The 25,313-nt window shown below is 46.7% G+C and overlaps 1 protein-coding gene across 1 annotated transcript in view; it reads left to right on the top strand.

Annotated features, from left to right (window-relative positions):
* Nucleotides 1-3,980: 3,980 nt before the first annotated feature.
* The window catches only part of LOC143933628 (serine/threonine-protein kinase D1-like), a 197,415-nt gene continuing 176,082 nt past the window's right edge, over nucleotides 3,981-25,313 (top strand). The window contains exon 1 of the mRNA XM_077456581.1: nucleotides 3,981-4,136. The gene's annotated coding sequence lies outside the window, so the exon portion shown is untranslated. The remainder of the gene's footprint in view (nucleotides 4,137-25,313) is intronic.

Below are 25,313 nucleotides of genomic sequence, written 5' to 3'. Positions count from 1 at the left end.
CATACTCTGTATAAACAGACGATCTGTCACTTCTCCCCTCAGAGAACCGGAAACTGTGTTTACACACACAGATCCCGGTTCTCCATGTCCCTCAAGCGATCACGGGAGCCCGGCAGTGATCGTGATTGCCGGGCACTTGCAAAGGCTCCATGGGCAAGCAGGGGATGCGAAAAGGGAACCGACGCAACATGACAGCGATTCGCGCAGCCGAGCCATGTTGCCACAGTATAACTGCGGCGGCTGGTCGGCAAGCGGTTAAAGAGGAGGTCCGCCCCCTCCCCTTGATAAAATAAAAGGTCTCTTTCACACGGATGATCCTCCCAATGGAGTCAGCTTTGCTCAGTGGAGGATTGATCCGTTGATCCCCGCTGAGCAGGCAGATGACAGGTCCATCTCCGCTCACTGTGCAGGGAAGCACCTGTCAGAGCACTGCTGTCCCCTATGGGGAGATCTGATGAAAACGAATGCGCCTCTTTATTCTCATCTGATCTGCCTGATGGAAAATCAGGTCTCCATCTGTCTGGATTTTGCAGACAGGATTGGATAGCAGCAGGTGTCAGCAGACATGTCACCGCTGACATCCACCGCTCCATAGGAGTGAATGAAGCATCCGATCAGGTCCGCCTGAAAAAGTGACAGGCCGACCTGATCCAACAGCCCATGTGAAAGGGTCCAAAGTCAGCAGCTACAAATACTGTAGCTGCTGACTTTCAATATTAGGACACCTACCTGTCCAGGGTTCCCACAATGTCGACACACCAGCCAATTTTTGGATTGCCTCTCGGTGTTAGGGCTGGGCTCAGCTCTTCCTTCTCTGAGCTGGCTGCTCAGCTGTCGGCTAATTGCCAGCTCCTATCGCGCCACATTGATTCACCTGTTGATGATATCCTGCTCGTCAGTCTTGCGTACTTAAGCCATCCAGCCCAGATGATCTCTGCCTTCACCTTGGACACATCTCTAGAGATGCTCTCCTGTGTTCCTGTTAAAGACTTGCTTGGCTGACATTCCTCCTGCCTCTAGATCCTGCTTGCTGTTCTGATACGCTCTGGCTCCCTGACGTTTTAGTTTTCCCTACTTTGCATGTGCGAAGCGTGCTGCACATTCTGAATGGTGCGGCGGAGGAGGGGGGGTGGTTTATTGATTATAGGGTGGGTCTTAAACAGGAAGGGGTGTGGCCTTAACAGGGAGGAATAGGTCATATTTAAATTAGGGGGTGCACGAGTTCAGTCAGGCCTAGGGTAGCACAAAACCTAAATACACCATTGCCCCATAGAGGGCTGCTGGATTTTGGTTCCCCCTATTCCTGCACAGCCAGACAAAACACATTTTCCAACTTTCATTTAGAAACAAAGAATCAGTCCATCGGCTTGTTTTTGTTGTTTTATTGGGGAAAACAACTTGGATGGGGTAAAGAGATTATGGGATGCCCAACTTGACTGAAAAGAACAACTTGAAGACAACTTCCTTCACTATGTACACCACAAAAATGACAAATCCAATACTGTATTTCTCCTGCAACAGTCTCTCAGGAATTGGCAATTACAATTTCCTTTGTTGGAGCTCTGTGTCCTCTTAGTGGAAATTTAGTAAAGTTCCAAACTAGTTGGAGCTCTGTGTCCCCTCTCTTGAAAATATCATCCCATCTAGCTGCTTGATAAAATGTCCCAGGACAATGGTTGGGTTTAGTAGTTGACACTGTCCCAGAATAGCTTGCTTGACATTGCATCTGCCAGATTTCTCCTTTTTAGGCCCTGGGGGTGTAGACAAAATACTTTTCCATTAAGCTTAATCCTCTCTCAATATTCAGATCACTTAAACTTCCACGGACAGCTCAAGCATCCACATATGCATATGAAGAAATAAAATGCTCATTGCACAGACATCCAAAGATAGGATTTATTATAAATAAAAGAAGGCGGTTAAACTCACAATATGAAAGGACCACCAAGCATATGAAAACATAACGGTGTTTCCAACCGAAAAGATGGCTGCCGTGTCTCCAATCAGCATCCCGTGTCACACGTCCTAGGCTCCACTTGATGTTTCGACATAAAAATGTGTCATCAGGGCCCTGATGACCGCCTAATTTGCCTAATTAGAGAGACGCCTCTGCCTCTCTGTGCCTCCTGTCCAGATCCTTCTTTGTTTTTCAGAAAACCTGGCACCCAAACCACACAGGCCCAATGTCACCACCCCCCCAGACTGGGGAGTGCCTCAAAGGCCTGACAACCTAGTGTTCCATCTCCAGTTCTTCCACCCGACAACTCCCCCCAGCAGGGCTGACTCTAGTTATTTAAGGAGGCCCGCCTCCTGACAATCCAATTTGGGTAATTGGTCGGTGGTCCGTAGAATACCCCAGGCAGCTCTACCTCTCCTAGCTTTCAACTAGGCCTGATTAAATTTACCTGCCCTCACATGTAAATTTTGCACAATTTCATGCTCCCAACTTTGTGGGAACAATTTAGAAATGGCCCCTTACTGCTCCAACATGACTGTGCACAAGTGCACAAACAAGGTCCATAAAGGCATGGATGAGCGAGTTTGGGGTGGAGGAACATGACTGGACTGACTTCAACCCGATAGAACACCTTTGGGATGAATTATAGCGGAGACTGCGAGCGAGGCCTTCCCGTCCATATCAGTGCCTGACCTCACAAATGCACTTCTGGAAGAATGGTCAAAAATTCCCATAGCCACACTCCTAAACCTTGTGGACAGCCTTCCCAAAAGAGGTGAAGCTGTTATAGCTGCAAGGGTGGGCCAACGCAATATTGAACTTTACAGACTAAAGGCCTGTACACACGATCAGACTTTTTGACAACAAACATGCAAATTAACTGTTTTGGAGCAACATCCGACCGTGTGTACGCTCCATCGGACAAACTTTTCGGTTTTCATCTGACTTTTGTTGGCTGTGCAAAGGGACAAACTTTCTGGCAACAAAAGTCAGATGGAGCAAAGTCTGATCGTGTGTACAGAAAACCATAGGACTTTTGTACAAAGTACAAACACGTATGTGCAGAACCAATGCAAAAGATCAGACAACAATACAGAAGTTGACCAAAGGCGGCGGTAAAGAGCAGAAAAACTATGTGATTTGGTGAAAGTTGGCTGAAAAAGTCCTGCCGTGTGAATGCAATACAAGTTCTCGGCCGACGCTCTTTGTACAAAAATCCACAGGAAAGTTTGTACAAAGTCTGATCGTGTGTATGGAGCTTTAGACTGGGATGCCATTGAAGTTTATGTGCGTGTAAAGGCGGGTGTCCCAATACTTTTGGTGATGTAGCATACATAGATCAAAATTTTAGCAGGAACCAGCTGGATTTCGATTCATGTATGGGGACTGGTTGTTCAACTGCCTTGTTGGGTTTTTCCCAAATGAACAGTGCCAGCGCTGATCATTATATCCTGACAGCGGGGAGGTCTCCCCGTCATCAGAACACAATAGCGCAGTGGGAGTGATTCCACCATTCAACTAATGTGTGGATGCAGGAATCGGGTTCTTTTTTTTTTGTTTAACTCCGTGGTTGGGTACAAAACAATGAGCAAGAGCAATAGAAAAGAACAGACAAAATAATGTTTCAAAAACAAAATCAAGCAAGAAAAAGAAAAACAATCAAATTTCAAGGCTGCCTGATTAGGCAAGGCATTGTGAATTGGGTTTATGTTAAAAATCTAAGATGTATATATCAGATGCAGACCAAAAAATAGCAACAGCAATATAAAAAATAGTACTTCAATTAAATGTTTGGCTGTTTCATTCCGCTTTAATGTTGTTGCCATAATGTCTATGGGAAGAGATAGAGATCATGTTTCTTAGCAAAAATGCAAACAAGTTTTGTTTCTAAGATCCTGCATCTGTCTGTCCATTTCATCTTCTTCTATCTGTCCTACTTTTGTATAGAGTGGATCTCTGCATTAGACAAGTAGTAGACAAGTAGTAACATTAAGCATTCAGCAAAGGAGGGGAGGGGCACACAGGACATAGCTGCTCTTGAATTTCCTGTCTCTGAAGTTGTACACAGAAAAAAAAAAATCACTTGAGATGTTGAGAGGAAACTGTAAGACGTCTGCCTACAATCACCTAGGGAAGCCTGAAACTTCTCTGGTGTCAGGAGTATTATCTGTGGTTAGAGGTATGGCCATAGTTTTATATTATGTACTCTGGGTGAATGGCTTTCTCTCTCTTTTTCTTCCTTTCGCTTTTCTGTTTCCCACTACAGTATTACTTTGTGAACTTGGGTCCCTTTCATGTTGTCAGAACTCAGCAAGATTCCATGTGAAATGTGTGAGTCCCCAATCCATCTCCTTTTCGCTCCTTCTGTGTATATTTGTTATGGATTTACGTGTCCGCTTCATATGTTGCTTTGTATGTTTACATGATTGCTGATGTCTGCAAATGTTGGTATGCTTTTTTCGTATTTTTTTTTTCTTTAACAAGGCTGCAAGCAACATCAAAGGTTTATGGTTCACATATGCATCCCAAGTGTGATTATTTTTTTTTTTTTCTTTTTAAATATTTGAGACATGCGCTTTGTGTGTGCTGATTCACTACTTCACTATGTCTCAATCTAGATTTTGCAGTCTTTATCACTGAAGGAAATTTAGATATCACTGGAAAAACCCACATAAACTTAATTAATCATGTTTCAATAAATGTAAACTATATTTGTGCTGCAGAAAACTACCACCAATATATAATTTCTGTACCAATGTGGAGCCTTTGTTATTTTGTATACAAGTAAAACCCAGCTGAGTTTAGACTGAAACATAATAAAATGTATATCAATGAATCAAATTGACCAGAAGCAGCTGAAGCAATTGTTTTACTAATCTAATTTACTGCCTCTTTAAGGATTCTCAACTTTAAAAAAAATTTTTTTGAATGGTGGTCATGTTAAGCAAATTTTTTAGGATAAGGAAGATTTACAAACAAACACATTTTATGATAAGTAGAGCTCATGAACATAAGCTAATTTTTAGGATAAGGAAGATTTCTTATGTCCATGAGCTCTACTTACCATAAAATGTGTTTGTTTGTAAACGTTTTCCCATGTTAGGAAATCTTCCTTATCCTAAAAAATTAGCTCATGTCCGTGAGCTCTACGTAACATAAAATTTGTTTGTAAACATTTTCCCCAATTGCAAAAAAAAAATGTTTTTTTTTGTAAAAGTGTATTAATGTGTAGCGACTTGTGTAAATACACATTAACCCATTTTAAACCATCTGAGTACTTATTTACATAGGTTAATGGAGTTTATTGCCAGTGTATATATCATAAAACCGCACAAGTAAACGTGTATAAGTACACATTTTTCTAGTTAAAATTTTCTAAATGTTTGTAAACATCAGGAACTGCTTAGAAATATATTCGAGTAAAAAAAAAATAGAATGATGTGTGACTTTCACAGGTTAATGCTAGGTTTACATTACTGCAGGTCGAGAACACACGCAAATCGTACGTGTTCGCGACTTGCATGTAAAGCGATTCTCTTTAGCAGACACACGGGGATGTCATTAATTCTTAATGGCGCTCCTATGCATCGGCAAATGCAGTACATCTTCGCATGTGCCAAACCACAATTAAAAGAAAAAGAGGGGTTGGGAACTTTTTTTCCTACGTTCCTGCAGTAGGGATGAGCTCCGGCGTGTTCACGCACTCCAGGTGCAGAGCCTGCCAGGAAGTCGGCGCAGCACTGCGCTAATCACAGGTAGTGAGACATTGCCCGATCTCTGCAGCCGTGCATCGACTTCCTAGCGGGCTCTGCACATGGAGTATGCGAACACGCTGGAGCTCACCCTTAAACTGCAGGTAGGGCAGCCCATTTGAAATGAATAGGCTGCCCTACACAGAGAACACAGCCGCACACCTCACCAGAAGGTAGCATGGTCATAGTGCACGGGTTTGTCACACTGGCAGATTACTAAAGCAGCTTGACAGGTAAGAAATATAAGGGCCTGTTTACACTTACAGTTGGGGGGAGGGGGGGGGGTAAAAGCAGGTGACCCAGCCACATTTTTTATCAACCCCTTAAAGCAGAATCCTTATGCTGCTAGCATTAGTAAATGGCTAAGAAAGTATATCATATTTGCTGGGTGTTAAATCTTCTTTCTTTTTTTTTTTTTTACATTTCTCCAGTTACTTCCTGCTTGCCATGCCTAGGCAAATTATGTCATAAATCCCAGGAGTCTTTAGAAGGGGAGGAGGGGCTTTCTCAGATAAACACATCCTCTCCTGCTTGCATGCCTGAGCTAAGGGCAGTGGATTCCAGGGGGTAAATGCTACATGAATCATCTGCCCTCACTCAAGATGGCCATGGCCAGAAATACTAGGGGTGTTTTTCAAACTGATTTCTCAACAAAATAAAGCATGGAGACATGGATGGATGAGGAAGTTTGCTTTGAATATTTAAAAAGAATTAAATAGCATTTTTGGTTTGTGGTGCTCAGATGAAGTAAAATTCCACTTTTAAGATGTAAAGGCAGCTGGGCGAGGGACTAAACTTACTGCAATATTTTGCTTCATGGCCACAGCTTCAATAACCTCCTGTTGCAGTCTGCTACTATTAGTGCTGCCGAAAGTGACCTATTCAAGTGAATGGCGCCACGCTACAAACGCCTTGCAACTGTGTGTAATGCATGTAATTGTAGTGTGGTATTGAGGTATTTACAGTGATAAAATAGGTGATAAAAAGAAAAGAGGCGAAACGCTACCACCCCACTGCTAAAAGTGATCCACTGCAGATCGCTTTTCAGAGATGTGGCAGTGATAGCCATAGGTCTAAATGTAGCCTAGATCAGAGCAGGCAGCGCTCAAGCGGGGTTGTAACCCAGACATGTATCTGAATGGGGGGGGTTGGGTTCCTGAAGAACTGGGCCGACTTCTCAGTCGGTCACTGGTAATATAGAAGGGACAGATTGCAGATCTGCTGGGTGTGAAGATGGCCGAAAAGTTAGAGGTGTTTTTAAACTAGATGACAGGGGGAGGGTCCAGAGGTAGAGATAGTCAGCGCAGAATATATTGCAGAGGGTAGTATTTGGGGTATTAGTGGTAGGTTGACTAAAGCCCATAAACCCAAGGTAAGTACAGTAACAAGTCCTATTTGCAACCTCGGAACACCCGTATGCGATTGGCTCAAAACCAAGTGGCATGTTCACCAATTCCAGGGGGCCTGGCGGACAAGATGGGAGAACTAGAGATGCTGTTTTACAAGGAGGATTTTGATTTTGTGGGAATTTCAGAGACCTGGTTCAACAGCTCTCTTGATTGGCTTGTAACCATTCAAGGGTATACCCTGTTTCTCAGAGATAGAGAGGGGACGAGTACATGTATTGAAAACTGGCTACAAGGGTGAGTTCAGAGGGTGGTGATAAATGGGGAGTACTTGGAATGGTCAGGGGTGGAAAGTGGGGTTCTGTGCTGGGACCAATCCTATTTAATCTGTTCATAAACGACCTGGAGGATGGGGTAAACGGTTCAATCTCTCTGTATTTGTATTTGTTGATGATACTAAGCTAAGCAGGGCAATACTCCGCAGGATGTCCAGTTCTGGGTACCAGTCCTCAGAAAGGATGTACTGGAAATGGAGCGCGTACAGAGAAGGGCTACAAAACTAATAAAGGGTCTGGAGCATATTAGTTATGAGGAAAGGTTACAAGCACTGAACTTATTCTCTCTGGAGAAGAGACGCTTGAGAGGGGATATGATTTCAATTTACAAATACCGTACTGGTGACCCCACAATAGGAATAAAACTTTTCCTGGGAAAGTAGTTTAACCACTTTCAGACCGGACCAATTTGCTGGTCAAAGACCAGACCACTTTTTGCGATTCGGCACTGCGTCGCTTTAACTGACAATTGTGCGGTCGTGCGACGTGGCTCCCAAACAAAATTAACGTCCTTTTTTTCCCACAAATAGCGCTTTCTTTTGGTGGTATTTGATCACCCCTGCGGTTTTTATTTTTTGCGCTATAAACAAAAATAGAGCGATTAATTTTGAAAAAAACGCATTATTTTTTACTTTTTGTAATAATAAATATCCCCCAAAAATATATAAAAAAACATTTTTTTCCCTCAGTTTAGGCCGATACGTATTCTTCTACATATTTTTGGTAAAAAAAATCGCAATAAGCGATTATTGATTGGTTTGCGCAAAAGTTATAGCGTTTACAAAATAGGGATAGTTTTATAGCATTTTTATTAATAATTTTTTATTATTTTTTTTTTTACTAGTAATGGCGGCGATCTGCGATTTTTATTGTGACTGCAACATTGTGGGGGACCCATCGGACATTTTTGACACATTTTTGGGACCATTGTCATTTATACAGTAATCACTGCTATATAAATGCAGTGATTCCTGTGTAAATGACACTGGCAGTGAAAGGGTTAACCAGTGGGTGGCAGTGTAGGGGTTAAGTGTTCCTAGGGGTGTGTTACTAACTGTGGGGGGGTTGGGCTTTCATTTAGTGTACACTGATCTCTGCTCCAATCACATGGAGCAGAGATCAGCGTCACTAGTTGCTAGGCAGAATGGAAAAATGTTGTTTATACAGCATTTACTCCATTCGGCCGCTCCGTGAGACGATCGCGGGGATGCCCGCGGCGATCGAGTCCGCGGGTCCTGCGACCGGACTCACGGGGGTCCCGACCAGCACGGGAGCGCGCCGCCGGCGGCGCGCTCCCGATGGCACGACGGCAACGAATATTGGACGTACATTTACGCCAATATGCCTGCCCGTGCCATTCTGTCGACGTACATCGTCGTGCGCTGGTCGGGAAGTGGTTAATAAGACACATGGCCACTCATTAAAATTAGAAGAAAAGAGGTTTAACCTTAAACTGCGTAGAGGGTTCTTTACTGTAAGAGCGGCAAGGATGTGGAAATCCCTTCCACAGGTGGTGGTCTCAGTGAGGAGCATCGATAGTTTCAAAAAACTATTAGATAAGCACCTGAACGACCAAAGCATACAGGGATATACAATGTAATACTGACATATAATCACACACACAGGTTGGACTTGAGTCTTTTTTTCAACCTCACCTACTGTGTAACAAGCTACAGAAATAAACAGCATCACCGGGAAGATTGGGATAGCAAAACGCCAAAAAGAAGGCATGATTCATTCCTAAAAACCTGACATTTTTTTGCCTTTTAAAGGATTTAAATGCATATCATCTTTAAAAAACTTACACTCTGTATTAACCTGTAGCTAGGCATTTAATTTTAGCTGTGTTTAACCACTTCAGCCCTAGAAGAATTTACCCCCTTCCTGACCAGGCCATTTTTTTGGGGATACGGCACTGCATCACTTTAACTGACAATTACACGGTCATGCAATGGTATACACAAACAAAATTTACATCCTTTTTTCTCCACAAATAGAGCTTTATTTTGGTGGTATTTGATCACCTCTGCGGTTTTTATTTTTTGCTCTATAACGAAAAAAAAAACACTATTTTGTACATTTGGCTATAATAAATATCCAAAAAAATAAATAAAAAATAAAAAACAAATTTCTTCATCAGTTTAGGCCTATATGTATTCTTCCACATATTTTTGGTAAAAAAAATAAGGCGTATACAAAATAGGGGATAGATTTTATGGCATTTAAATTTTTTTATTTTACTAGTAATAGTGGTGATCCGCAATTTTTATCGGTACTGCAACATTGCGACGGACACATCGGACACTTTTTTGGGACCATTGACATGTATATAGTGATCAAAAATAGCCACTGATTACTGTATAAATGTCACTGGCAGGGAAGGGGTTAACACTAGGGGCGATCAAGGGGTTAAATGTGTTCCCTGTGTGTGTTCTAACTGTGAGGGGGAATGTGGCTGACTAAAGGAGGAGAGAGATTGTTGTTCCTACTTAGGTCCCTTTCACACATGCTGACAGTATGTCCATATTTCATCCATCTGTTTGCGGATGAAATACGGACATACATGCATCCCTAAGGGACAGCGGTGTCTGCGGATGAACATCCGCAGACACCCGCTATTGTCCGCCTCTGCAGACGGAGGAAATTCCTATTTTTCTATCTGTCTGCAGAGCGGATCGGATGAACACGGACAGACGGTTCGTGCTCGTCCGATCCCCATAGAGGAGAGCGGAGAGCTGACAGGGCGGTCCCTGCACAGTGTGCGGAGACCGCCCTGTCCGCCGCTGGCTCAGCGGGGACAACGGAGCGATCCCCGCTGAACGAGCGGATCATCACGGGGCGGATCATTACTGATCCGCCACGTGTGAAAGGGGCCTTAGGAGAAACACACAATCTGTCTCCACTCCCCTGACAGAACCAGGATTTGTGTGTTTACATACACAGATCCCGGTTCTCGCTATATCACAAGCGATCACGGGTACCTGGCGATAATCGTGCCCGCCGGGCACCCGTGTCAGCTTAGGGGACATGCTGCGGGCGTGCTTGCTATAACGTCTTAAAGAGCCAAAGTACAGCTACGACGGCTCGCGCAGCAGTGCCATCCTGCCACAGTATAACTGCAGCGACTGGTCGGGAAGCGGTTAAAGAAGATAGAACAGTCCAGTGGCAGGTTTTTCATCGAAACACAGGAAAATATACATAAAGGCAAGTAGGTTAAAACAAGGGGAAACAAAAAAAAAAGCTTGTTTTACTTTCCAAATAATTTCTCTTGCGTTACATACATTTTAACAGGTTGATGTGAAAACCATTTTTGTTCTCCAGACGCTGAGCAATTTTGAAGTGATTGTAAACGATCACCTTGTAAAACAATCAATTCAGTTTAAAATAGAAATGAAAGGCAAAACATTTGTATATAGATATAGAAAGCATTAGAAATACCGTATTTTTCGCTCCATAAGACGCATCTAGGTTTTAGAGGAGGAAAACAAGAAAAAAAATATTCTGAACCAAATGGTGTGCTAAAATATTTACCAGTGCCCATAAAATGCAGCCTGAGCATTGCTATAAATGCAACCTGACCATTGCACATAAATGCAGCCTCTCTCTGCCCACCACTGCAGCATCTTTGCCCACCAATTGCAGCCTCTGTGCCCACTGTCAGCCACTGGATAACACAGCGCTCTCCTCCCTCTGTCCTCCGGGACTCATATGTCACGGATCTGGGTCTGTGTGCAAGGTCCTGCCCCCCCTAGACCGGCTCATGTGATAGGCCGAACAATGATTCACTCTATTATCACACGAGACGGTCTAGGGGGGGTGGGACCTTGTACACAGACCCAGCTCCGTGACATACGAGCGCCGGAGGACAGAGGGAGGAGAGCGCTGCAGTCACCGGTAGGACAGTCCGGCCCTTCTTCTGTTGGTGGCAGCGGGGGGTTTTGCCTAGCATGCATTTGCTCCATAAGACACAGAGACATTTTCCCCCATATTTCTGAGGGAAAAAGGTACGTCTTATGGTGTGGAAAATTCTGTACTGGGGTTTTTTTTTCTAAAGCGTACCCAAAGAAAATGTACTACAAATAGGTAGCCATGCACACGATTAAGGCCGCTAGACTTTGTGTACTGGTACATTGGCGATCTGTAGCCCCCCTTTCAATGAAGGAATGGATCTCTCACATTAACCGCATAGCAGAGATGGAGAAACTGATCTACACCACTCAGGACAAAATATCCACTTTCTCGAATATTTGGAAACCGTGGACAAAATTTTGAAATTCTCAGTTACAGCAGGATTTGATGCAGGTTGATGTCTGAACTAGTCCTCTGGCATAAAAACTTACTAGGTGTTGACATCAGAGGCCATTCTGGACCCAATGTAATGCACATTGTTTGAGTACAGCATCACGCGACCGCACAATTGTCAGTTAAAGCAATGCAGTGCTATATCGCAAAAAAATTAAGGGGGTAAATCCTTCCAGGGCTGAAGTCATTAAAGTAGAACTATATGCAAAACTTTTTTTCTCAAATCGCCTTTCAGGACAACCCCGGAGAGAGTGTAGCTCCACCTTGTCATTAGGAAACACATGCCCACTTTAAAAACACCTCCTCTTCCTCCATGGCTTCAGTTATTGTGTTTCCTCCTTGGAGGAAGCATGTGCCTGAACCAGGGGAGAGCTACACTCTCTGCAGGGGAGTAAGGCTTACCTTTCGTTACAGGTTGTTTCTTCTTTTGACCCCCAGCAGCATCTCCAGTGGGGGAGGACTCCTGGAGCTCCTGGTCCCGCCGTCTCACGGGAGTAAGGACCATCGGAGTGCCGGCGTCGGGTGCCCGGTGTCCGCTGATTTAGCACAGGGAGGGATCTGTCGCTGGCGGAGGTCGCTGCAGGTCAGCGGCGTGGCTCAGTTTTCGGCGCCGGGTCCCGGGCGGCGACAGCGTCGTTTACGGTGACGCGCAGGTGCTCTGAGGGGGCGTGGCGCCGTGGTTCAAGCGCCTGGAACGCAGGGATCATGGGGCGGGTCAGGTGACCGCGTGCTTCCGCTTCCGGCCGGCCCTGATGACGCGACGGCCGAGAAAATTTAAAAAATGACGGAGCTGTTTGTGATAGCTGCCTTACTCAAGCGATGGAGGAGTGTAAGCCAGCTATGGCGGAGACAGGCGCCCCTAGCACCGGTCCAGCCTAGGTACGTAAGGTGCACTGGCACCCTCTTGGGCTATGTCTTTGTCTGTTCCCCCCTCTTGGGGGCCTGTCGCTGCAGGTCAGAGGTGACTTCGCTCTGACCTTTTGCAGCCTGGTTCTGGGGTCTCACTAGTGGTCTGTTTGGTGGTGGGTCTCTGCACTGGCTTGGTGTTAAGCAACTGGTTGTTGAGAGCTTTTAGTGAGTTAAACCTGCATGTCGTTTCAGGAAAAATCACTAGGAAAAGCTAGACCAGGTCAGAGAAAATGTCCTTCTTGCAAGACCCCCCTCAGAGATTCATGGCAGAAGGCAATGTGCAGAAATTGTATCAGAGAATTGGTGGAAGAGGAAACATCCCAGCAATATAAGGATTTGTTTTCTTCGGTTAAAGAGCTGACAAACTCCTTGAGTTCAGTCAGGTCCATCCTGATACAAAACCCTCCCGCAGAGACCGAGCCTCAGAACTTGCCGCCCAGCCCCAGGGCGTCGTCGTCCAGACAGGTGGATACCGAGGATTCTGGAGACGAAAGGGGTTGTACTCTCATCTCCTTCAGGGATTCTGAGGAGGAGGAGGAGGAAGAAGATAGCAGGGGCTCGAAATACAAGCTATCACTAGAGGAAGTAGATGACATTCTTAAAGCAATCTACACTACTCTAGAAATTCAAGAAGAAAAAGTACAACTGTCAATTCATGACAAAATGTACCAGGGGTTGGACGAAACAAAACGGAGAGTTTTTCCAGTCCACAGGGTCCTCTCAGATTCGGTGAGAAAAGAGTGGAAGGACCCAGAAAAAGCCCCTTTCTTCTGTAAAGCTCTCAAAAGAAGGTTTCCCTTCGAAGATAAAGACTCAGAGGTTTGGAACAAAAAACCCAGAGTCGATGCAGCTTTCTCGCAGGTATCCAGACGAACGGATCTAGCCTTTGAGGATATGGGGATCCTTAAAGACCCAATGGACAAAAAAGCTGACTCCATCCTTAAAAAGGCTTGGGATGCTGCGTCAGTCAGTCTAAAACCAGCTATGGCAGCTACGGTAGTGGCCAGGAATCTGGAATGTTGGGTAGAGAAGCTGAAGAGCCATATTGAAGCGGGGACACCCCGCAAGGATCTCTTAGAGTCCTTTCCACTGATCCTGAATGCAGTCAAATATATGGCGGATGCATCAGCAGAATCGGTTAAACTGGCCGCTAGGTCTTCGGCTCTTGTAAATTCAGCCAGGAGAGCAGTTTGGCTGAAAACATGGTCTGGGGACACTGCTTCTAAGGTCAAAATGTGTGGTCTCCCCTTCTCGGGTGACTTGCTCTTTGGACCCGATTTAGAGTCTGTGCTGGATAGGACAGCCGATAAAAAGAAGGCTTTTCCAGCTAAGAAAAAGCAGGTTGCCAAAAAGAATTTTCGTGCTTTTCAGCAGTCCCATAAAAAAGACCAGGATCGTAAGAGCAGATGGGGTTCACAGAAGGGCAAAGGCAAGGGTGGAGTCCTCTTTAGATCTCCCCCAGAGCAGTCCCCTAAGAGCAAGTGACAATATCTCCCCAGTGGGGGGGAGACTGTCAGCTTTTCGCGAACAATGGGACAGGCTGTCTCCAAATCTGTTTGTGAAGAGCGTTGTCGATCAGGGGTACAGGTTGGAATTTTCAGAACCACCCCCGAGCAGGTTTTATGTGACAACGTTGCCAAGGGATCAGGAGAAGGCCTCTGCAATGAAGCTTTTGTTACAGGAGCTGATACAGCAAGAGGTTCTGATTCAAGTCCCAGTAAACCAGCAGGGCAGGGGTTTTTACTCACATATTTTTCTGGTGAAAAAACCCTCAGGGAAGTACCGTTTTTAATCCTGAATCTGAAAGTTCTGAACAGGTTCATTCGGTACAAACATTTCAGGATGGATACAATTTTCTCCATCACAAAGTTGTTGACCCCCAGAATGCTTCATGGCATCCCTGGATCTAAGGGATGCCTACCTTCATATACCCATTCATCAGGCATCACAGCAGTTCCTGCGCCTGGCATTGAAGGTGGGGAGTTCGGTATGGCACCTCCAATTCGGGGCTCTGCCATTCGGACTCTCGTCCTCTCCCAGGGTCTTTACAAAGATTATGGCAGAGGCTTTGGAACACCTGAAGTTGAAGGGGATTCCAGTCGTCCCTTATCTGGACGACCTTTTGTTTTTTGCAGACTCCAGGGAGCAGGTCCTAGTCAATCTCCAGAGGGCCCAGTCTCACCTCGAGGGCCTGGGATGGCTTCTAAATCTAGAGAAGTCAATCCTGACCCCCTCACAGGAAATGAAATTTCTGGGGTATACGTTAAATTCGATTCTCCAGAAAGTTTTCCTGCCGCTGGAAAAACAGGAAAAGTTGCAGCTAGCTGTACAGCGGATACAGAGCAACCAGACAGTCTCAGTCAGGATGGCTATGGCAGTTCTGGGCCTGCTTACGGCAGCAATCCCGGCTGTTCAGTGGGCCAGGTTCCATTCCAGACCCCTTCAGAGGGAGGTTCTGTCAAGCTGGTCCCATCAGGATCCTTTGGAAAAAGAGCTGAAAATTTCGTCAAGGACGAAAAGGGCTCTTTGGTGGTGGAGAGACCAGGCAAACCTCTCAAGGGGCCTGGTGTGGACCTTTCCTGTGGACAAGCGCCTTACTACAGACGCAAGTGCCTGGGGCTGGGGAGCCCACCTGGATGGTCAGACATCTCAGGGGGTCTGGTCCAAACAGGAAGCTCAAAGATCATCCAACTGGAGGGAGTTGAAGGCGATCTTTCTGGGATTAGTGGCCTTTCAGCAGAGTTTGAGAGGCCACCATGTCCAGGTGTTGTCAGACAACACAACAGCGGTTACCTACATTGTGAAGCAAGGGGGAACCAGGAGCAGGAGCTTGATGGAGCTGGCCAATCTGTTGTTAGCCTGGGCAGAGCAGAACACAGCCTCACTATCGGCAGTGCATCTGAAGGGCTCTCAGAATTTGTTTGCGGACCTCCTAAGCAGGCGCAAATTGCTAGAGGCAGAATGGAGTCTGAATCAGGAAGTGTTCCTGATGATCTCCGAGGCCTGGGGGGTTCCACAGGTAGACCTTTTTGCCAGCCAGCAGAACTCAAAGGTGGACAGATTCTTTTCTCTTCACCGAGGAGATGCAGCAATAGGGTTGGATGCATTTGCTCACCCCTGGCATTACCAGCTGTGCTACGCCTTTCCCCCCTTTCCTCTAATTCCACTAGTACTGAGGAAATTCAGGGAAGAAGGGACAGACTTAATACTAGTCACTCCTTTTTGACCAAAAAGGCCTTGGTTCGTGGGTCTTCGAAACCTAGCCTCGAAGCCCCCATGGAGGTTACCACTCAGAAAAGATTTGTTATCCCAGGGGACAGTAAATCATCCAGAGGTGGAACTTCTACAGCTAACCGCCTGGTTTCTGAGGAGGACCTATTAAAAGTCAACGGTATCTCAGATAAAGTAGTAAAGACCCTGCTGTCTAGCAGGAAGGCAGTTACACAGGCAATTTACATGAAAGTCTGGAAAAAGTTCAACTCCTGATGTAGTTCTAGAGAGCTCAAAGGACAAGAGCACGGTGTCCGTATTGGAGTTTTTCCATGAGGGAATGGAGAAGGGTATCGCAGCCAGTACCCTGAAGACTCAGGTGGTTGCCTTATCAGTTTTCTTTGAAAAGACTTTATCTAAAGAAACTTTAATTTCTAGATTTTTTAGGGCTCTTGCTCGAAGTAGACCAGTAGCCCTTAAAGACTTTCCCAGTTGGGATTTGTCTACAGTTTTACAGGGTCTCTCGGGAGCACCGTTTGAACCCTTACAAGAAGCTTCTTTACAGAAGGTGGTTTTAAAAACAATCTTTTTGGTGGCCATCACCTCGGCCAGGAGAGTCAGCGAGCTCCAAGCTCTAGCTATTACAGAACCCTTCCTTAGAGTTTATCAGGACAGGGTGGTACTGAGGACGGATCCAGCATTCCTACCGAAAGTATCCTCAGCTTTCCATCGATCGCAGGAAATAGTGTTACCTACATTCTCTGCAACCCCAGCGAATGCAGGAGAGGAAGTTTTTCACACATTGGATGTGAGAAGGTGTCTATTACAGTTTCTGAAAATGACTAAAGATTTTAGAAAATCAAACGCCCTTTTTTTTTTTTTTTTTCTGGATCACGCAAGGGGGAGAAAGCTTCTAAAAGTACGCTGGGTAGGTGGCTTAAGTTGGCTATAACAGAAGCCTATAAAGCAAAAGGAGAAATACCTCCCTCAGGTATTGCTGCCCACTCTACTAGATCCATGGCAGTTTCCTGGGCTGAAAGGGCCGGTGCAACGCCTGAACAAATCTGCAAGGCTGCCACTTGGTCCAGTTATTCGACATTTCGCCGGCACTACCGGTTAGATCTACTGTCTGCAGCAGATCAGGCCTTCGGCAGGAAGGTACTGCAGGCAGTAGTCCCGCCCTAGGGTAAGTTTCTCGGTTATCCTCTCCGGGGGTTGTCCTGAAAGGCGATTTGAGAAAGACTAAGTTAGACTTACCGGTGACGGTATTTCTAAGAGCCTTTCAGGACAACCGTTACTTCCCTCCCTAGGTTATGCTTAGTAAATGTATTAAGTTCTACCATGGTGTTGTGCTTTCTGTGCTTTGTTTTCCAGTGTCGGAAGGCCACAATAACTGAAGCCATGGAGGAAGAGGAGGTGTTTTTAAAGTGGGCATGTGTTTCCTAATGACAAGGTGGAGCTACACTCTCTCCGGGGTTGTCCTGAAAGGCTCTTAGAAATACCGTCACCGGTAAGTCTAACTTAGTCTTTTTTTCAGTCTGGCTAGAGCAAGGGAGGGTTAAAACCCCTGCCACTTTTTTTTTATTTATTTTTTTGTCATTTGCGTCTCATTGCGGAGATTACCCTTTACTTCCTGACCCATAGCCAAACAGGAAGTGAGAGGTAATCCCCACAAATTAGGGAAATCCCTTGGGGACACCCACGTCACAAGAACTAGTGTTCCCATTGTAAATTTCCCCTCTATTACTTTTTATTTATTTTGATTATTATCTGGGGACTACCCAAAATATGGGATTTTTCTTTACTTTCACTTTCAATTTCAATAATGGTAAGTAGGACAAATAGAGACCATGGATCAATGTATAAATGATAAGGAAGGGGTTAACACTAGGAGCGATCAAAGAGTTAAAGTGGTTGTAAACCCTTAGGCCACGTACACACGGGCGGATTGTCTGCCCAACTTAGTCCGCTGAACCGTGTTTCAGCGCACAATCCGCTCGTGTGTGGGCTTCAGCGGACTTTTTCAGCGGACAGTCTTTCGGAATTTCCGTAATTTTGTCCGCTGAAACTTGGTTTTGTCCGTCCAAACTTGGTTTCAGCGGACAGTCCGCTCGTGTGTAGGCAAGTTGGACGGACTAAGTATGGCGCATGCTCAGAAAGGATTTTTTTTCTAGTCCCGTCGTACGTGCTGTACACGTCATCGCGCAAGTTTTCAGCGGACTGTCTGTTCATCGTGTGTGGTCAAGTCCGTTCATTCAAAATTTTAACGGACTGTCTGTCGGATTGTCTGACGAACTTAGTTGGGCAGACAATCCGCCCGTGTGTACGTGGCCTTACAAACCACTTTGACCTACAGGTAAGCCTAGATTAAGGCTTACCTGTAGGTCCAAGAAATATCTCCTAAACCCATACAGTTTAGGAGATATTTTCAAAAAGACAGCCACCGCTGTCTACGGCGCATGCGCCGTAGACAGCAGTGCGCAGGTGCACTGGGCAGGCCGCAGATCGTGTCGCTATACCGCTAGTGTCGGCTCCCGTGCGCATGCGCGAGAGGGATATCATCGCTGCTCCGGCGAATCCCAGCGCCGGAGCAGCGAGACCTGGAAGTCACTCCGGGATCCATGGCAGCGGCAGACATGAAGACGGAGGACCGCTTCGGGGGCTTCGTTCTCAGGTAAGTTATTCATAATGAGCTAGTATGCTATGCATACTAGCTCATTATGCCTTTGCCTTGCAGGTTGCGTTCCCCCCCCCCCCCCCCCCATGGGTTTACAACCACTTTAACTGTGTTGTCTCAGTGTGTGTTCTAACTGTGTGGGGGATGGGATCATTGGGACAACACAGAAATCGCTGTTCCTGATCACTAGGAATAGCCAATCTCAGTGTTGTCCAGGCTCCCCAGCGTGCAGCAGGCACACACTCGCAGTATCTCCTGCATGAAATGATGTTCATGTACATTGTTTCACGCAGTCGGGCTGCCCTGCCACAGTATAGGTGCGGTGGGCAGTCTGGAAGGGGTTAATTGGTTCCCTTTTAGGAAAGGGGGAGGTCTACTAACAAACTTCCTGTCCTAGGGTGTTTTTCCGATAGATGAAGAATAGAAAGTAAATGTTGTCACCTTTGGGCAGAAAATGTGTCACTGGCAAGTTTACCAAGTCAAAAAAAGGCCTAATGAAAGAAAATAAATGTGGATGACATATCTTTTTCCTCTTGGATTTAGATACTATATCCCACACTCCAACACCAAAACTATGAACAGACAATTAAAGTAAGCCCTTTAGGCCCCTTTCACACATGCGGACAGTATGTACGTATTTCATCCATCCGTTTGCGGATGAAATACGGACATACATACATCCCTATGGGATAGCGGGTGTCTGCGGATGAACATCTGCAGACACCTGCTATTGCCCGCCTCCGCTATTGTCCGATTCTGCAGACAGAGGAAAATCCTATTTTTCTATCCGTCTGCAGAGCGGATCTGATGAACAGGGACAGACGGTCCGTGCTCATCCGATCCCCATAGAGGAGAGCGGAGAGCTGACAGGGCGGTCCCTGCACAGTGTGCGGAGACCGCCCTGTCCACCGCTGGCTCAGCGGGGACAACGAAGCGATCCCCGCTGAGTGAGCGGATCATCACGGGGCGGATCATTACTGATCCGCCCCGTGTGAAAGGGGCCTTACACTTAACTTTCCCCTTTTGGCTCCTACAAATCCTCCTATATAAGTTTTTTTTTTTTTTTTTTTTTATTTGTATATCTGCTGTCTTCCACTTTCTACACACTTTGGAAAGTGCAGAACGGGTTAGAAATCTTTTTTCCTTTTCCAGCAGTGGGAGGGGAATCTGGACTTACACTGTGTGAGAGCTGTTTGGAGGAAGGTGTCAGAAACCATGAACCAGACCGAGACAGAAGTACAGTAAAGTTACACTTGTTTATTAATAAAAATAAAAAGGTAAATAGAGTAAGCATAGCCAGAGTCCAATAACCGGATCGTGTAGTCAGCCAAGCCAGAGTTCAGTAGCCAGATCGAGTAATCAGCCAGGCCAGAAGTCGGGGATCCAAGTAGAGGAACAGCAAGCGGGATAAGGAGCCTGAAGGGATGTCAGCAAAGCCAGTCTTTAAACAGGAATGCAGGAGATGGTTTCTTGTGATGTGACCAAGGCGAAGGCAGGAATAAAGTGAACCAGAGATCTTTAAGTAGGCGGGACTGACGAGCAGATCCCCAACAGCTGGTAAACTGTGGAGAGAGATGAGAGCTGGCAACTAGCTGACAGCTGAGCAGCCAGCTCAGAGAAGGAAGGCTGAGCCAGCCCTGACAGTACCCCCCTCCTCAATGACCCCTCCCCCTTGCAGGACCACCAGGCTTGAGGGGAAAATGTCTAGGGAAATTACGGAGGAGGGCAGGAGCATGTACGTCCGAGGATGAGACCCAGGAGTGTTCCTCTGGACCATACCCCTTCCAATGCACCAGGTACTGTATGCACCCACAGAACCTATGGGAGTCAACAATGGATTGTACCACATACTTCTCATGGTTCTCAACCTGTCTAGGGTGAGGACGTGGCATCCAGGTGGTAAATCGGTTGCAGACCAGCGAAGGAGACATGAAACACTTTTGAGATGCGCATACTAGGAGGAAAATCCAACGCTTAAGCCACTGGGTTAATCCTGCGAAGGATACGGAAAGGCCCAATAAACCGGGGTGCGAACTTCAGTGAGGGAACACAAAGTCGGAGGTTGAGAGATGACGAGACTCTGTCCCCAATCTGGTAGGAAGGCGCAGGCAGGCATTTGCGGTCAGCATGGAGTCTGTACCTATCATTAGCATGACACAAAGCCTTGGATTGTGCCCAAGTTGAATAATACTCTGCGGAACAAACAAGTCAGGCAACATGGATGGTTGGAAACCATAATTCGCCATAAACTGAGACAATCGGGAAGCAGAATCCAAGGCACTGTTGTGAGCAAACTCAGCCCATGGTAATAGGTCTGACCAGTTGTTGTGATGGTCAGAAATATAGCAACGTAGGAATTGCTCCAAGGACGGACTGGCTTGTCCTGCTGCCACATTAGACTGCGGGTGATATGCAGAGGAGAAAGCAAGCTGAATTCCCAACTGTGCACAAAAGGCTTGCCAGAACCGGGAGACAAACTGACTACCCCTGTCTGAGACAATCACCTTGGGTAGCCCATGTAAGCGAAAGATCTCCGGAGCAAAAATGAAAGCCAGTTCCTTAGAAGTGGGCAGCTTCTTAAGTGGAATACAATGACACATCTTTGAGAACTGGTCAGCCACCATAAGGATACCAGTGTTGCCTTGGGCGTTGGGTAACTCCACAATGAAATCCATAGACAAGTGGGTCCAGTGCCTCTCTCCATTGGGTATGGGTTGTAGGAGGCCTACTGGAAGGTGTTGTGGAGTCTTATGCCCTGTACACACGGTTGGAAATTCCGACGGAAAAGGTCAGATCTGATTATATTGTCGGAAAATCCGATCGTGTGTAGGCTCTATCGGACTTTTTCCATTGGAAATTTCCGACGGAAAAAAATTTGAGAGGAGGATCTAAAATTTTCAGACAAAAAAAAATCCAATTGGACTTTTTCCAATCGTTGGTAGAGAATTCCGATGGACAAAGTGCCACGCATGCTCAGTTTAATTTATGAGACCAAAGCTATTGGCTACTAGCCTCTACATAGTCCCGTCGTACGCAATGAATGTCACCACCTTCCGAACGATCGGATTTTCCAACAACTTTGTCCGTCCGTGTGTATGCAACAACCGTTTCGAAAATCAGTTTACAAAATCAGTCGGAAAAAATCGGATGGATTTTGTGGTCGGAATGTCCGACCGTGTTTACAGGGCATTACTCTGAGCACACACAAAACAGGCAGCTATGAAGGCAGTTACATCAGCCCGTAGACTAGGCCACCAGAATTGTTGGGAAATGGCCCAAACGAGTCGATTCTTCTTCCCAGGGTGGCCAGCTGCCTTGGGAGAATGGTAAGTCTGGAGCATGGCAGTACGGAGACTCTTTGGGACAAAGCAGCGGTCACAAGGTTTCTCGGGAGGAGCATCAACCTGAACAGCAAGAATTTTGTCACCCCCAAAGGAACAGTAGCCAGAATACAATCGGGAGGAATCACAGGAACCGGAACTAATTCAAACTTGGAAGTGGAGGAAAATTGGCATGACAAGGCGTCAGCCCTTACATTCTTAAGATGTCATCGAGATAAACCACCACACATAACATCTCGGAGGACAACTTAATAAATTCCTGGAAAACTGCTGGGGAATTATGAGGTACTAATAATGGCTTGTTCTGGTATTAGCGCAGTTTTCCACTCGTCTCCCTCCTTAATCCGCACAAGATTGTATGCCTCTCTCAAATCAAGCTTCGTGAACACCATTGCTCCCATGGGGCAGTCAAATAACTCTGTAATCCACAGGATCGGGTAGGCATTCTTAATCGTGACACAATTGAGACCCCTATAATCAATATAAGGTCTCAGTTCACCACTCCTTCTTTTTCACAAAGAAGAAACCAGCACCAGCAGGAGACGAGGATTTGCAGATAAAACCTAGAGAAAGTGCGTCTGCAACATACTACTCCATGGCCTTATCCTCCAAGACCGACAAAGGGTATGCCCGGCCATGAGGGGGTTTGGCACCAGGTTAAAGGTCAGTTCCCTGGATGGGTAGGATAAGACTTCAGAAAGTGACCTGCTTGGCCACAATAAAGGCACAATCTCTCCCTCTTAGTGGCGTACCAAGTTGGGGCGGGGGGTGGGTGCCACATACTAGGGGGTGTCAGGCTAGCGCCTTCCCCCTCCACGACTGAAGAGGAGACAGCGCCGTGAGTTAAGCTGCGGCACCACGCGGTGACAGACCACACAGGGAGAGCCCGAAGCAGTGGCTTTGCAGTGCACAGACCCCCTAACAATACAGACCCCCTTACAGACCCATAATGTACCTTGGAAAACACAAGGAGAGCCCACGGCAGTGGCATTGCAGGGGGGGAGGTGCGAGCAGCACCTGAGTGACACCTGTCGGCACAGTGATGCATCACCCGGCGCAACAATTCCCTTCTCTCTGTGGTCGCGGCTGTCACAGCCGAGCAGAGTGAAGCCGCCTCCCCCTCCTCCTTTGTCTACACAGTGCTTTGCATGCAGGAAGAGGGGGAGGTGGCTTTACTCTGCTCGGCTGTGACAGCCGCTGCCAAGACTGATCAGAGCCACGACCACAGAAAGAAGGGGATTGTTGCGCTGGATCCCGGATCACTGTGCTGACAGATGTCACTCGGGTGCTGCTCGCACCTCCCACCCCCCCCCCCCTTGCAATGCCACTGCCTTGGGCTCTACGTGTGTGTGTTCCGAGGTACATTATGGGTCTGTGGGGGGGTGTGCACTGTAGGGGGGGGGGACTGCATTGTAGGGGGGGACTGTGCACTGTAAGGGGGGGGCTGCAGTGTAGGGGGGTTCTTTACTGTGAGGGGGGTCTGTACTGTAGAGGGGGTCTGTACTGTAGGAGGGATCCTGCACTATAGACGGTGTTTACACTGTAGGGGGAGGGGTCTGTACTGTGTAGGGGGTGTGCACTGTAGGGGGGTCTGTGTAACATGCAGGGGGTCCAGAGCTGTGAGGGGCTATGTAATGTAAAGAGGTGCATGGTGCTGTTTAATGTAAAGGGGTCCAGAGGTGCAGGGTGCTGTGTAATTTAAAGGGCTCCACAGGTGCAGTTGTGGAGGGGGGGGGGGGGGGTACACAGTAGTGACAAAAAGATATTGAAGGATGCAGAGGTATGCAGGGGGCACAGTGGGGTGTTTTTACATTTTAAGGTGGGGGGGTGCAGGGTGCCAAATGCTCTAGGTATGCTCCCTCCTCCTAAAGGCTTTCTCATCCGCAGAGAGACGCGTGAAGCCCAAGTGCATGGGTTCCTCTTCACTGACTGACTAGGTACCAGGAGGCATGGGAGGTGAGGGAGGCACGGGTGGGACTGCAAAGCTCGGAGGCAAACATACAGGAGGCTTCCGCAAGCGCTACTTTAAAAAAGTCTTTCTCTGAGTCTGGAGTCAATGAGGATGGCAAACGAGATCAAGATCTCCAGCTTAGTGGGTATAATATCTCGGGCTGCTATCTCATCCTTGATGGAACCCAAGAGACCATGAGAAAAAGTAGAAATGAGGGCCTCATTGTTCCAAGCAACTTCTGCTGCCAGAGTATGGAACTCAATGGCATAGTCGGCAACAGTTATCGTACTCAGATGGACATGAGGCACTTGGCAGCAGAAGTGGCCCGTGTGGGATCATCAAATATCCTTTTAAAGGAGGCCACAAGTCAGGGTAACTCAAGACCACAGGTTTTTGCATCTCCCATAGAGGTTTTGCCCGGGCCAAGGCTCTCTCAGAAAGCAAAGATATCGCAAAACCTACTTTGCTTCTGTCCGTGGGAAAACGCCTGGGGCAGCATCTCAAAGTAATTCTCAACCTGGTTGAGAAACTCTCTGCATTGAACTGGATCACCCCCAAATTTCTGGGGAAGCGGGGCGGATCCAGACTCTTATAGAGGTAATACTCAAGGCGGGTGCCTGTACAGAGATTTGTGCAGCAGCAGGGATGGCCTGCAACTCTGGTTGTACCGGAGCAGCCACCGTGGGTGATTCCATGTGAGCCGCGCGACTGAGGAGCGCTTTTAACGCCATGGCAAATTGATCCATGCTGCGATCTTGCTCATCCAATCTGGGAAAAAATATTACCAACAAGCAGATTGACTGTATCTTCTGAATTCATGGCCTTCGCCTACTGTCGGAAACTATGAACCAGACCGAGAATGAAGTACAGTATAGTCACACTTGTTTATTAATAAAAAGGTAAATAGAATAAGCGTAATCAAGCATAGCCAGAATCCAGTAACCAGATCGGGTAATCAGCCAGGTCAGAAGTCAGGGATCCAAGTAGAGGAACAGCAAGCAGGATAAGGAGCCAGAAGGAATGTCTGCAAAGCCAGTCTTTAAACAGGAACGCAGGAGATGGTTTCTTGTGATGTGACCAAGGCAAAGGCAGGAATGAAGTGAGCTGGAAATCTTTAAGTAGGCATGACTGACGAGCAGATCCACAACAGCTGGTAAACTGGGGAGAGAGACGAGAGCTGGCAATTAGCTGACAGCTAAGCGGCCAGCTCAGAGAAGGAAGGGCTGAGCAAGCCCTGACAGGCCCTCACCCCCCTCCACATAGGCAGAGGAATGAATAAACTTGCAGAGCTGTAGTCTGAATAGACAAGCTCTCTGCCTATCTCCCTCTAAGCTCCCTCTCTACGCAAATTTTCAGCTACTGTTATCTCATGTGTTAGAGAACTTGTCAGAAGTGGCTCATGCTGAGAACTGAGGAACGAAGCACCAGAGAGAAACAGCACTTGGAGCTTTGAAGAGAGATAAGTAAACACTATAGATATATGTGCTTAGGTCAAAGTTCATGAATGGGGTTTACAACCACTTTAAAGTGATT

The sequence above is a fragment of the Lithobates pipiens genome, unplaced genomic scaffold, assembly GCF_037356315.1.
Source record: "Lithobates pipiens isolate NorthernLeopardFrog02 unplaced genomic scaffold, aLitPip1_a1.2 Scaffold_10, whole genome shotgun sequence".
NCBI classification, from domain to species: Eukaryota; Metazoa; Chordata; class Amphibia; order Anura; family Ranidae; genus Lithobates; species Lithobates pipiens.
This window is presented reverse-complemented; position numbering and strand designations above follow the sequence as displayed.